At 41.4% G+C, this 15,519-nt stretch overlaps 1 long non-coding RNA gene across 1 annotated transcript; it reads left to right on the top strand.

Moving 5' to 3' along the window:
* The first annotated feature begins 4,688 nt into the window (after window positions 1–4,688).
* On the top strand, window positions 4,689–7,614 carry LOC122996497. The gene is made up of 2 exons (XR_006407005.1): window positions 4,689–5,688; window positions 6,286–7,614. It is a non-coding gene; the product is annotated as an uncharacterized LOC122996497 (long non-coding RNA).
* Window positions 7,615–15,519: the final 7,905 nt, after the last annotated feature.

Raw genomic sequence — 15,519 nt, 5'->3', positions numbered from 1 at the left:
ATCACAAAAAACAAGATATAATAAACATGGCATGCAATGTAGAATTGAATACTTTGTCATTATTTAGCTAAACACAAAAGCCAGTGTGTCTGCACACTTGAAGACCAGTGCGTGTCGTCTGTTATTATCTCACAGTGTGAAATACTATGGCGTTAACTTAGCTGTCACACTATACTTTCCATAATATCCTGGGGATTTAAAGTTTAATCCACTGGTGAGTTATTGAATTTAATTATGAAAATGAATGAAAGTGTATGTTCACATATATATTGTGTGTGTGTGTGTGTGTGTGTGTGTGTGGTGGGGGAGGGTATCCACATGTCCTACTACCCTTAGCAAGTTTTTCCCATGCCTCATCCTTTGCTGATCATCATGAGTTTAGCTAAACCTTTTGAAAACCGCAGTGAAGTAAAGCTGTGCTGGCTTTGTTGGGTGTTAGGCTCAGTCCACCACAGTCTGGGTGGCAGACTGAGGGCTGAGACTGACTCAGCTGAGAGCCTTGTGACTTGTGCAGTGTGCCCAGGCTCGGACGGCCTCAAGTCTCATCAACACGTCTGATTGAGAAGCAGAGAAAGGGTAGGGTGGGGGGTGGTTGGGGGGGGTTTGCAGACTGGCACGGCGCTCGCTCAGACTTGGCACTGGCTTCTGGATCGGGGGCAAACTTTCCTCAAACAGATCTGGTGGTGGAGGGAAGGAGGAGAGCTGTTTTGGGATGCAGCTTCATAGCAGGACTTTAGCGTGGGGAGGGGGTGGGGGGTGGCCGAGGGGTTGAAGAGGTAGTGAGGGTAGGTGAAGGGGCTGAATGGGTATCATATTTTGCATCTCTAAAAGCCAGCTCTGACAAAAAGAGAGGCGCCCGTTTCCCTGCCTGATGCGATAATGCACGACAGGACCCAAATGGGGGTGCCATGCTAATGAGCGCATGCGATTAGTGCGACGGAGTGAGCTAGCAATGGGAAGCGAGGGGAAGGGGAGTTGGGGTAGAGTTGGGGGGCTGCTATTGGCTCTTAATGAGAAGTGAAAGGCCCCCCTTTCCCAGCACTGGCCCCCGTGGGCTGCTTTTTTTGGGGGGTCATTTCGGGCTGTGCTGCAGATTAATGATGGGCCACATACCAGTGGATAGAGGGGTTGGATGAGGCAGGGGGGGGGGAGTAGTGGGGAGGGTTAACTAAAACAAAAGTAAAGCTGTGGAAAAATGCTAATTCACCATTGGCTAGGCCAGGGTGGGGGCGGGGGGCAGGGGACGACAAAGAGGCGAAGGGGTCGGGAGGGTGGAGGTGGAACGAAAGGCAAGAGTGTAGCGTGCGAGAGATATTTTGGGAAGGGGGCTTAGGGTATGTGTGTGTATATGTGTGTGTGTGTGTGTACTTGAGCGTGGGCGCGGATGAAAGCTGGAAACAAAAGCAGCGAGCGAGGCCTCGGACTCCCGGGCCTCCTGCACAGAGAAACTCAACCCGCTGTTGCATGCTGCTCTGATTTAAAGTCTGAAAGCTCCTGATGGATTTAACCCAGAGACTGTTGGACAGTGACATAAACACTCAAACAGCTCCGAGTCGCCTCTAAAAGCTCCAATATTTAAGTTCAGCACAGGGCCTCATGTTGAAACACTGACTCCCCACCACTGGTTTTGCTTTGGCTGTGATTTATTCAGAGTGAAGAATTTAGCAATCTGAAATGTATTATTATAAGTGTTTCAAGTGAGAATGGGATTATAGGTTTGACATGTGTGTAGAGACTAATACATGTAATGTTTGTTCAAAGAAGGCAGCTTTATAAATGATGAATGGTTAGCAAAGTTACAAAAAATATTTTTTTTTATGAAACCTCATCAGCACAATACAGTAAAGTGAAAACACCCGACACTACAATCTAGAAGTGATGCACCAGACCAATGCCGGAGCCTCTTGAATTAATGGAGTAAAGTTACAAAAGTGAAAAGTTCACAATGATGAAGTTTCCTCTCCTGTGGACTGTATACACTATCCTGAGAAATAAACCAATACGGAACTTGAATTTTAAAATTCAAGCCCTTCACAGTATTAATAATACATTAATAATATAATAGTCTGTGCACACTGAACTGAACACACAATCTTCTACTTGATTCAATAATTTCGTCCTTGAGGGAGTTGTGATTGCTCTCCGAAGGTGCAGTGGGCGATGTGGACAAATCTGCACCTAGCACACCATAAAGCCACCTGAGAAGTAAATACGTTGCTGTAACCCAATTCCACATCACACACACAAAATTGCAGTTGCCAGTTAAACTTAACAGAGATGGGAAAATGTTTTTCTATGAATATGACAGTTTTTTGTTTGTTTTGAAGTTTTCCTGGAGCTGTTTCAACACCTTTCACAATGAGTTTTCATTTTTTGAGCAGCTCTTCCATTTATTTTGTACATTGCATTGTGACAGAATATCTCCATCAGCAGCACACTCAAAAATAGTTTTTTCGCCTGTACTGAATGTTGTGAGTATACTTTGTTTTGCCACTTTTCCCACAACACACTGCTACTACTCCCCAAACCACTTTCAACAATAGAATTTGGCTTCCTTGCCCTTCTTGTCTTCAAAATCTGGTGGCTTCTGGTGGTGATAGAGGAAGAGATTATCTTGGAGGTAGTACAGACCAACAACCCAATGACCATCAAGGAGCCACTCAAAGTTGGGTTGACCACAGACTGCAGTTTTTCAAATCTTGACAGGTACACAGTGCAAGACCCAAAGATGTAATTACGGATGTTTGCAGTTGCCTAGTTCACAATGGTGCAAAAGGCATGCAGATGCTGTTATTCAGGGATGCTGTTACATCAGTTTGCTAGCCTTACGGTTATAGCAAAGTCTGTGCATCCAGTCATTTGTTACCAGAAGTTAAAGCCCTCTTTTGTTAACGAGCTTTCAAAAAACATATATATATATATATATATATATATATATATATATATATATATATATAGAAAAGATATTTATTAAAACTAATATGGTAAACTAAACTTAGAAATCACCTTAGAGGAACCTTTAGTCTTTTTGCAAATAAATTCTGGGTTTTGTTTTCCATTAAAATTATGAAAAATCTGAGATCAAATTTGGATCTATTGAGGCTGACGCATGGTCAGTCCTACCAGACACCCACATAGCCAGAGGAATAGGAGGTGGTCTTGCATTCTTGCTGCTTTCAGGTGGTTCCATGTGGTTTCTGTTGACCCACTTTCCCTCCTGTCTGCTGGCTGAAGAACGCTGCGGTTTAGCAGCAACTAGAGTTCACACCCTGAGAATAGCTGGCAGCCATGCAAGGAGGGATGGTGGAAGAGCGGACTACTGTAAGAGTGTGATTAATGAGCGAGTGTTATGGCAGCAGCGCAGAGAACAAAGAGCCTAATCTACAGCACATGGAGAGTGGAAAACACTGCACATACCAGAGGGTGGATCTAAAAACTCACCCACGTCTGCTGGTTAGTAATAGAGCTGAGAGCAGCGGCTGCGGACATGCTGAAGGTGAAGACTTGGCCACGGACGTTGTGTTGCATAATGTATACTGCACTGAGTGTTCCTGCAGCTTCAGTTTGTCAGGAAAGTGCAATTTATTTAAGAGTCTCCACACTCAAAGTAAATAAGATGACCTCACAGAGAAGCAGTGAGTGCATGCACACATCCATGCACGTTCTTTTGTGTGTGTGCAGGTGTGTGTGTCAAGCATTGATTAATGTCCGATTGCAATGGCATGGTTAATCTGGTGGGCTCAGGCTTCAGGCTTCTATCTCCTCTACTGTCTGTGACAGGTGTTAGTGTGTGTGTGTGTGTGTGTGTGTGTGTGTGTGTGTCTTTTCACAGAGAAAAGGCAGGCCCAGTCACTCACCTCACCCATAAATCACACACTAGGGCTAATTGATTCAGCTCCGGTTCTTATGCTGCTTCCCCACCAAATCCTGAAAGAGGCGTCCAGGCTGCTTTTTAACAGAGTGTTGGGTTCTGTTTCGCAAGCCTCCATAAATTGCTCATGCTCTCTTCAAAAGAGTCTACAGAGAGGCGGCTGATTCACGACCCATGGTCACCATCTCGAGAAACCTTCTATGGATCCGCTGAGCTTTCAAACACTTTGTTACACTGTGTGTTTAGTGAATGTATGGTGGGGCAGTGCTGAGGTTTTCACAATGGTAAATGAAGTGGTAGGTGATCTACTATCTATCTAAAAGCATTCACTTGTGCGAGTACTAGTCAGGAAATATATTATATTATTATGTTATGAGTACAGGTTAAGACACCAACCTTACATTAACAGATTGGGCTGAGAATGGATTTAGCTGTAATAGTGAGTAATGGCTTGGTTCCAGTGCTGAGATGTGTTGGTGTGGTGGGTACAGGTTTGCAAAAGTGGACTGCTTGCTAATTACAAATTATGCATATTTTACATTCATCCTGGTTTTTTAAAAATGCATTCCATATTATTTTTGATTTTTAAATGTACTTTTCCCTGTGTTAAAGGAAGCCATTGGTTCCCATTCATTTCCATACAGCCCTAAACACAATGTGCAGATTCTTGAAACCATCACAGTGAATATTGAGTCTGCAATCATTTTCTGTCAATATTAGAAAAGCAGGAATGCAGTTTAAGTGCAGATTGATTTGAAAAGTCTGCTAATAGATTTTCATATCCAACCCTGTAGCTGGACAAAAACATTACAGCGTTCAACATAACATTTTTTCCCCACTGGCCCACTTGGCCAGTAGATCAGAGTTTTACTGGCCCCTTGTATATTTTCACTGGCCCAGCAGCCAAAAAAATAACTCTTTTTTCCATAATTCTGGTGATTTATTATACATAATATGTACAACAGTGGAGTTCCATTTAGATTTTGGCTGTTTTTCTTTAGTTATGGATATGTAATGTTGATATATTACAAAAATATGCCAAATATAAAATCAGGCACATACTGGATCAGTAAATTAATGGTGTATAAATGTTTCTCCATATTTTGTGTGAAGCCAGATAGTATGGAACACATAGGGAGAAGAGAACAGAGTTTATGATAATAACATTTCAGAGAGTATGGATGACCTTCATAATAAACTCAATTAGCAACATCAACATTAACGATTAAATAATGCTGAGAGATCTGCAGAAATGTACTAACAGTGAACAGTGTGAGAAAGAACATGATGGCATTTGTTTGTGTTCACTCAGGTTTGTTACTTCAGGTTTAAACCTTTATTAACCACAGTTAAACAAACAGAGACAGAGCAACAGCTGTTTTATCTGAACTTTAGGAGAGATTCCTGTGGTAGATGTTGACAAAGCTGGCAGGAACCACAGAGATAATGTCAATAATGTCATAAAAAACAATCATGATGACCTGGCATTTTGTTGACTTTCATGAAACTGCATATGTTGTTGTGTATAAACCTTGGTGATTAACACTTAAACAGAGAGCTGTGTCTCCTTCAGAGGCTGCTGCTGTCAAAGTCACACAGAAGACACATAACGATGCAGTCAGGATGCTAACTGGCTAGCGAGTTAGCTGACAAACTGTACAAGACATTTCACTGTTGCTGTTTTCCACTCAGGAGTTTTGTTGCTACCACAAAAGTAGAAAGCCCCTCTTTCTTTTTGTATCCTCGTAAATTTCTTTCTCTGGCATTTTTTTGAGTACCGGTGTTACACCATATTTAGTGCCACATCAGATTCACTGGTAAGAAGCTAGCAGGCTAAGAGTGCAGCCTTCCTCATGTGTATTTCAGTGAATCATGATGCATTTAATCGGTCGTTTGTCTTGAAAACATTGCAGACTCAACAATTCTGCAAAACCATGGATTATGTTCACTGACTATTTTTTTACCATCCAAAGCCAAGGTTAGGTAAAGGTCGCACTTATGGGAAATAAACTATGGTTAGGTTATGGTTAGGCAACTACAACACTTGGTGAAAATTAGGGAAAGATTACAGTTATAGTTAATAAAAAAGAAAACAATAATTGCAGATCACTACAGTACCTTACTTTGTACCTTGCTACATGAAAGATTCATTACTTTCTGCACTTCCGCTGAATTGTGGCATTGGATGTAAATTCTGAGGTGCAGAATCATCCTGTATGAATGTAATTTCTTGGGTGGGCTGTTTATATCATACATAAATTCATGGAATAGGCTACAACTTGCAGAACTGCTTGTATGGTCCTTTGAGGCCATATCCTCACTTTGATAATATTGTATGATGCTGTCAGGTTTCTCTGGCTGACTATGTTTGTCTCTCTTTCTCTGTTGGACTTGTGTTTTGGCTGTGGGTCCAGTTGGAAGCAATCTGCATGCTGGCAGGGAATGAAAGAGCTCCCTGGTTCATCCCCGACGCTCCCCAGCCGCCGTCCGGCCGACTCTCTCCATGGGCCTCCGTCTCCAGCCCTCCCCGGTGGGCTAAGACCTGCTCAAGGTCCCTTCTGTGATGTGGGCTGCCCAATAAAAGCCAACGCTAGCTGGATTCCCAGGCCCAGTTTCCCCCTGAGTCTTTATCTTTCACAGCGTTGGCTGAGGATGAGGGCTGCCAGAGAATTAGGTTTCACTCTGCTCACACAGACTGTCTCGCTCTTTGCCTCCGCTTGGCTGTGGCGAAACCATGGGTAGAAGGAGCTGAAGCAGCGAGAGGAGTGTGTATGTGTCTGTAGCTGGGTTTCCATCCCAGCAGTTTCCATTGTAATCAGGAGAGGAAAGAACAGTTTCACAATATCTTAAAATAGTTTTTAAAGGATAAGTTCAGATTTTTCCAAGTCTATCTTAAAACAATACTCGCTCACATAAGCTATTGGCTGCTGTAGTCATTCTTTCTGTTTATAATGGGCATTAAATGATGTGCTCCTAGTGTGACTCCAGTTTAAGTGATGGTTGACAAAATCCACAGTCCTCGTTTTGTGTAAAAATACAACCAAAGTTTAGCCGGAACTAATATGAGGCTTCAGCTGTCTGAGTTAAACAAATAAAGAGGGGATCTTCCAAAGTAACAGTCTTTTTATTGTTGAATTCTCTCTTTGTGTTCAGTGTAGTCATGCTCGGGCACGACTGCTTCATAGCCACTATAGGGAGGAGCGACCAATAACTCCAGCACATATGGCATATGAATATTGTATAAAATAGACGAAGTATCTGAACCTATCCTTTAACGTTTTATCAGCTTAATGTCGGAAAATAGTGATGAAAAAAAATGCTTTCTGTAGCATGGCAACCCTATTTTCAGACCGACTGGATATTGGATGCAAAACAGCAAAAAGTTTATGTGCGATGGCAAAGTTTTTTAACATTTCATGCCACCATTTTTTAAAATCTTTCTTTCTACCATATGCATGCAGGGTAGAGATCATCATGCATCTACTGAGCTCTAAGGAACCAAGACTCAACCTGAGATTTGAGTTGCAACAAGTCCAAATTATTCTCAAGACGAATAGGGTGGATAGGATCTCATTTTACTGCTACAGGTCTAGGGTCTGTTTGTCAGTGTATCTTAATAATCAAGTTGATCTGAGTGGATTAGAGTATATGTGAGTGTAGGTGAAAACAAGACTTTCAAGTTCTTGGATTGAAGGAAATATGATGCTGAATTATAAATCAAAAGCTACACAGTAGGTATCTGAGGCAGGACTCCTGTGAATCCTTAGTTGAAAAGATTGTGGTATGGTTTAAAAAATGTGAACTGCAGGTCTGTAACAGGCTCCCGAATCAAAGTCGGATGCAATACACACCCATCCGCCACCCAGACCTCCATGCATAGGGCATATGGGGAGCACTATCACCTGCATTAGTACTGAATGTAAATTGCGACCTGTTGAATTGCCTGAAAATGACAAATACAGTGCAATTGCATGAAAAAATGGTGACAACCATACTAATTCAAGCTAACCATGCGTGTAACATACTGTGTTTCATCTTAAGTAAGTATGAAAATGTATTGAGGAAATATTTGATGCTATTTTCCGCCTCTATGCATGTTTGGCAAAGCTCCTGACTGCAGCTAAAGCACGAGTCTCTGATGCAACATGATGACAGTTGTGAATACGTCTGAGCATGTAGGTGCAGTAATGTACATGTTTGTGTTTACAGCAAGCCGACAGTCGCCCTGACTGCTCTCCGCTTCACTGTCGAAACAGGAAAATCTTTACATAACACATTACACACAGTAAAAGATTAGCACACATTCAATGAGTTAATCTACTGCACAAACAGAAACAGGTGTGCACACAAACATGCCCACACATCTACACTGAGCACAGAGTTGGGTTGAGTCATGAAACAGGCATGCATTTGTGTAAAAGTACACATATAGTACATGTCTGCAAGCACACGTGTACCCATATAAAAACGACACACAAGAACAAACAAATCTTAAGCTGAAATGCAGTGTAGAATTTATACAATGGTCAGTCTGTCATATACAAAACACACGGACACACACACATCTGCGGACAAAGTTCACTCAGTCATTCCATCCTTGCAGCGGTGAAGCTGTTTTTCCATCTCTTAGCGTGACATGGCGGTCCAAACAGCAGTGAAATATTACATGGGCCCGGGTTATTAAAACTGTTATTAGCATGGCCAATTGGGGCTAAACAGGACCTGACTGTCACCCTAATGACAGGGTGGCTGAGGGCTGGGAAAGGGGGGAGGTGGTCTGCTGAAACCTCTGACCGTCATCGACCAAACAGCCCCAGCAGATTCCCCACCACTAACATCCCTCCACCACCAACCGTCCTCTTATCCCGGCGTGGATCCTCTGCTGAGCGAGACAAATAAAACTGTGGTATTGACATACAAAGCCACAGATACACACAGGCATTCAAACACACATGGAGACATAGGAGATAGGAAAACAAACATATGCATAAAAATTCTCATCCAAATAAACATGTATTGAAACATTAATAAACAATTGTCAGGCTATATTCATCTTCCAGAACAGTTTTTCGCATGAATAACTGTTTATTGGAAACTAAACGTGCATTTTCTTCTTCTACCCCCAAAATGTTTATACTGTACATCAGATTTTATACACAATTTATGGTGCTCTCATCAATCTGATGCATTGTATAGTGGAGAAAGACGATATCTCTGGTTCTGCTGAATTGATTTTAATACAAAAAAGTCCACCAATGTTGTAGGAGTGCAATGCTAAATTGGTGTAATATTCTTTACTCTACTATAAACAAAATGAAGCAGAAAAAAACACAAATAGAAGGTACTAAATACTATATACACCATTCATAAATAGTGACTACAAAGTTTATTAAGACACAAATAAAGTGAGACAATAAAATTTGAAACACTAAAATTGCGCTTGAACAAAAATTACACTCAAGGAAATGAAACTGGGTTGTACATAAAGTGTCTGCAGATAGCAGCATTAGCACTCTAACACTCTGAAAGGGGCCATTCTGCATAATGAGTACCTTTACTTTTGATACTTTAAGTACATTTTGCTGCTAACACTTGTGTAGTTCTACTTACGTAAAAGTGTGAATGCAGGACTTTTGCTCATAATGGAGTGTTTTTACACTGTGGTGTCATTACTTCTAATTAAGAAACAGACACTTCTTCCATCACTGTGTAAGACTGTTCATAATCACTAGTATCTGTTCAAAGCTAAATAAAATAAAGACTTTATTAATAGTCCTGGTAGTCTACAGTGGATATGATGCACACCATATTAACTGCAATACCCTTAGTTTGATTCCAGATGGGAACTTCTGTTGCATGTCACACACTGTCTCGCTCCCCACATTTCCTGCCTGTATCGACTCTGTAACTATCAAATAAAGGCAAAATGCCAAAAATAATCCTAGGATAAGGAATTCGTCAACAGATTTCTGGAGTGCCTCGGATATCTGTTTTTTTTCCCCGCATGATTGCTGTTTTACCCAAAGAGCACCCAACCCTACAATCTTTAACATCCTCAGATTCTTTCCACCAATATCTGCTTTATAATAATACTAGAAAAACTTCCAAAACGTATTTACACAAATCATTCAAAAGCAAATAAGCACATATCAAATCTCTCTTTCCTCCTACTCAGCTCTATATTCACAGTCTCAACCACCTCTGTTTCCCCTCCTTTTCTCCTGGACTGACAGACGGAGCCCTGCGTGCAATAAACCGACTGCACATACAGAAGACACACACAGAGCACACAACATAGCTGCAGCCCAGCGGTGGCCGACGCTGACCAACGACAGTGAGGTTCAGCTGGAGCCAGCGAGACCACAGTGGTTATCACTATGTCTTAGTATCCAAAACAGAGTTATGCTAACCCTCCCAGCCCCCTTGTCCTTTACCACCAAGGCTCAAATATCCAAAGGGTCTACACTCCTTCAAACTTTCTTGTTAATTTTACTGCCTTGAAGCCTCAAATTAAAAGATGATAAATGGCACTTTCTCTGCTTTTACTTGGACATAGGAAACAGTGGAATCAGTAAATACAACTAGTGAAAACAAGAAAACTTTACTACTTTACAACATTACTTTTAACCACCCATAGCCAAGCATGATAGATCTATTGATATATTGATTGACAACAAGATACACCAATTGCTACATAGGCAACAAGCGTCACCTGTGTGCGCCACATCACTGGCATTCAGTAGGACTACATGGTATTGTAATAACGTCCATAATAAAGCCAAAAGTTTGAAAGAACTTTCCTTGAAGTAGATCAATATAGCCCTGTTGTAGTAAATAATGACATATTTATATATGTGGTACAATACAGTAAATAGTCATATAAATTCAGTCCATTTACCGTATTATACCACATATACACTATTTCATACCCAAAGCCTACCCATCATTAAGCCTGTTAGGTAATTATATCTACAATTAAACAAAAGCACACATAGCATGAACTGCAATGTGCAGGGTCTGTCTGATCATGAATGTGTACACACAAAAATAGTAAACTATACATAGATACACCCATACATACGCTAAAACGATAATATCTATGAGATTCAATAATTTCTCTTTGTTTCTGTTTTATTGCAAATAGATTTGTTTTACCCACTGTAACACTGAAACATCAGCTACTCTATATGCACGTGACAGAATGGTCTGGCTTTAGTTTACTTTCAGGTCTTAAGGTAATATAAACTGGGAAATATGGAAATGCACTGTATGTAAACAGAAGATATCCACTGTATGTACATCCATAATCATCCATCCGTTTGTCCAAACATGCAAAGGGAAAGACAGAAAGACTATTTCTAGCTCAGACTCCCTCTGTCTCACACCAACACATGGAGTCAGTTTGAACCAACAAACAAGAAGTCTGGTCTATGAAATACGAGTCCAAAAACAAAGCTCTCCCTTCAGAGAAACCCCCAACCCCAGCACACACACACACACGCACACACACGCACACATACGCACACATACGCACACACATACACACACCTTAAAACCCCTAAGATACACTCGTTCTCTTGACACCCTTCACCTTCTGCACTTCCAACAGTTAATCACACACACGGGGTTGGAGGGTGGTGAGTGGGGAGCGACTCTAGGGCAACAGTGAGTTGTGGCCCTTCGGACAGTGAGCACTGACAGAGCTGGTGAGTGTGTGTGTACACATTTTACCCACAATTCCTTGCCTCCAGTGTGTTTATTTGGCCTCTGTAATGGTGGCTGTCACGGCCAATCGCTTGAGCCAGCCGTTGATTTACTCCAGGTGGCGCTTTGGCTATTGTCCAGCCCAAGGAGCTGCCCTGACCCTTGACCCCTGACCCCCGGGGTCTGCCCTGTGCCCTAACCAGAGGACAGGCTTGGAGTTGTTGCTGAGGGGAGAGACGACATGGGGATTAGACAGACTGAGTGGTTTGTGTTTGGAAACGGATACTCCCACAACTCCAGAGCCCCCGACCTCACAACTCAGAAGCAATGCTGATTTACATGACTCTTAACAGTCTAGAGAAGTTACACTGAAGTGATTTAGCAGTCACTGCTGATGACATCTGATATGATCCACATGATGTAGTTTGTTTTGGATTACATATTTATTGTACAATTGAGCAATACTAACTTTAACTTGAAAAAAAATTGTTTGGGATGTTTTGGTCGTAGAAGTGGAAATATTTTGAGGTTTTGAATATCAGCACAAATGTAAGCTACCAGCAGCTTCAGTAAAGACAAACACATACTGATCATCCAATCATAGGCCATCCAGATAATCACACAACCTCTAACTATAACAGTTACAAGTTATAAGGGACAAATACACATAAACTCAGTAGTAATTCATACAAAACAAATGGGGCTTCATCAGCATATTGGTTTATAATTTCATAAACTGTGCAAGGGTGAACATTTAAAATCTAATGTCTGACAATGGCCAAAGAGAGGCCATGAGGTTAGTCTGGGATGAACAAAATAAGCTATAATTCTCAGTAGATTTGGATGAAATAGTCATAGTAGTCACGTATAAACCTGGACCTACTTACACTCGTATATGACAAACCTCAGTCAAACGGCCATTCACTCACCTACATCTTATTACCTGACTGCAGTAAGCACAGTGGAACGGAAAGTGTTATTGGCGTGACCCTGTTCATTTTGTCCCGTTACAGTCAGTGGAACATATAGTCATATATCTTTGACCACATGTACAGTACATGTATCAGCTGACCTTTGCACCACCCAGAACATTCATGGCATGCTTAAATATAGATCGGGTGTGTGACATATGATTGGTGATTGTAGACATGTTAATACTCAGTATATGACCTTATGATCACAGAGTCTTTTCAACAGCCTTTAACACACACACATACTGTACATGCAGTGTCCACAGGCAAACACAGATAAACACAGATAAGTCGCAACTAATGACTTTACTAGTGGTTAATAAATCCTTTAATATTGTTCAGTAATAAGCCATTTGTAAAAGCAACATTCTGATGTCAGGTTGTAAAGCTTTTTGTGTCATTGAAACTGTAATTTTACCTCTGTTAAATCAAATTCCAGCATTTAGACTATTTCCTTTGAACAAGATATTTTTATGCTCTTTCCATAAACACACAAATGCACATGCCGGAGCTTGCTGGGATCCAGGCTATATATATGTCCTGTGTGCAGCCAGGTGCTTGGTGCTCGGTGCTCGGTACGTGCACAGTGTTGGTACATGACTGGAGCTGATGACAGAGAGTGAGCAGACAGACAGCAGCTGTCAGTCTGGCTCAGTTACAGACAAACGCTACCAACACTGATACACCTCACCAATACCCTGAGGACCATGTCTGGGTCATTGAGCTCTTCAGCGTGGCCTTTAACTCCAGTCTGCCCTTCTCGTACTACGCTTTATTTTCATCTTCATTCAGTTATATCATGATAACTGATATATTATATTATGTTATCATGATATATATATATCACGATAACATGATAACATTCACCCACTAATAGCACCTCTACAGCACTGGATTAGTGTATTCTACATGATCAGGCTTTGCTTTAATGCTTTAATTATATTCACCACGGTAACTGTGCTTACAGTCTTTCATTTACTTTGAGGTATAGAGCGATAGTTGGCTACTCATGTACTTGAATTACATCCAGGTAACGTCTTCCTCTTTAATTCACTGTGAAATAGAGCGGTGAACGCAGTGAACTGAGGGTCTGCAGTGAAGATTTTGTTCAATGTGTGTTAGTAGAAAGCAGAAACAGTCTTCTTCTACTTCAACAATTTTCACCATCATCTGAAACACAAGCAGCCCAAGCTGACCAATCACTGCCATAATAGCCCCAACACATACTCACATTTTTAAGGAGGTGCAACTACAGTCTAGCTAACATCTTAGCTACAGTGGCTATGTGTGCAGGCTACGTAATTACACCGTAACCCCTTAATGTACAACTATTAATAATATTAATATTAATTTTTTTGTGTGTGTGAATAAATAGAAGAAAAACTGTTTAGTTAGTATGAGCAGCGATAGCCACCGTGGTTGAATAGCCACCTTCAGAAACTTAACACAAAGTCCAAGAAAAAAGATATATCACTATAGTGGACTTGATTTGTTAAGTTTGTCTTATCAAACACACACATTTTCTATTGTCATAGTATGCTGCACCACAGTTTCTTACATAAATACCACAGGAGATATATATTATACTTTTTGATGCGTTCTCATGCTGTAATAGATGTAGTAAACACTGCCATGATTTGTTCTTTATTTATGATATTTTTCTCTGTGCTTATAAAATTTACTGCATGGATCCAGTTTTACCCAAGAATATTAAAATTTCATTTCATCTTCTTGAAACTCATGATTTAACTAATTTGTGATTTCTAAGAAAAGGAAATTTAGGACTTTTGGGTTACCATCCTCACATTTTACGATCCATCCCTGACCAGACTGCAAACCAGCACTTAACCCAATACAGACCTTTGCCAAAGACCAAGGCTGTAATTCAAAAGCCCCCCTGTGTGTTACTTATATAGGCTATCCCCACAACCAAGAGTCTCCCCATCCCTCCAGTCTTCTAGTTTACTTCCCTGTTCCGCCTGACTGCCAAGGCGTAGACATGGGCCCTCTGTCTGACGGGCTCTGGTTGCACCGGCAATATAAACCTGCTGGACTGGGCGATATAACATCACACACACAAGGCATATATACACTTATAGCAAGCATTGGCCAAGTCTCCCTTGTAAATGAGATGTTGAATCTCAATGAAATCTTACCTGGTTAAATAAAGATATATACATCCAAATACAGGTATGTACATGTATGTACAGACATATATGCAGAAGGCAGAGAGGGGAGTTTACAGATTGAAGGAAAATGAAAGAGAGAGGGAATGCGGGGGGTTATGAGAGAGGACGTCTGGAGCAATAAAGGCTGCTCCCAGCGTTCAGAGTTTAAGGGCCAACAGGGCTTCGGATATGAATCTCGCCCAAGCACGGCGACCTCTGACCTTCTCCCTGAAGCCCCTGGGGGGGGTGCAGTGAAGTTATTGTCTTCATCTTTCTGCCCAACTCTCCCTGACCTCCTCTGTCTTCCATCTGCACAAGTCCATTACATCCATTTATTTCATCGCTACAACTCTCTGCACATAAAACTGCTCTTTTTCTCTTCTGCGCTCTATTCACTCTCTGTCGCTCCCGTCCATTCATGGCCCTGAACAGAGCCATCGATTCATCGGCCGGACATGACCGTATTGTGTTAGAATGTGAGGATGAGAAAAAGAGAAAGAGGGAGAGTATGCTCGGCCGTTTGGGTGACACTGAAAGGCAGAGTGGTCCTGAGGTCAACATGGAGAAGAGAGGACGGGGGCAAGATTGGACCGACTTTAGACTGTTCTGTGAGTTGCAGGACATTTGGACCTTTCAGCCAATTGATACTACAGTTCAAAAGGACTGCATGCTGATTTAAAACCCATCAGTCATCCACTGTAAGCTGGAACACAGATCTGACATTACATGTCATGGGAAAAGGTCTTCTCTCTATGCTAATTTAACAGCCATTACTCATGCACTAGCTTACTAACAGAAACAAAGA

This window comes from Thunnus albacares, chromosome 14, assembly GCF_914725855.1.
Source record: "Thunnus albacares chromosome 14, fThuAlb1.1, whole genome shotgun sequence".
Classification (NCBI taxonomy): Eukaryota; Metazoa; Chordata; class Actinopteri; order Scombriformes; family Scombridae; genus Thunnus; species Thunnus albacares.
The sequence above is the reverse complement of the archived record's forward strand: the minus strand, read 5'-3'. Positions and strand labels throughout refer to the sequence as shown.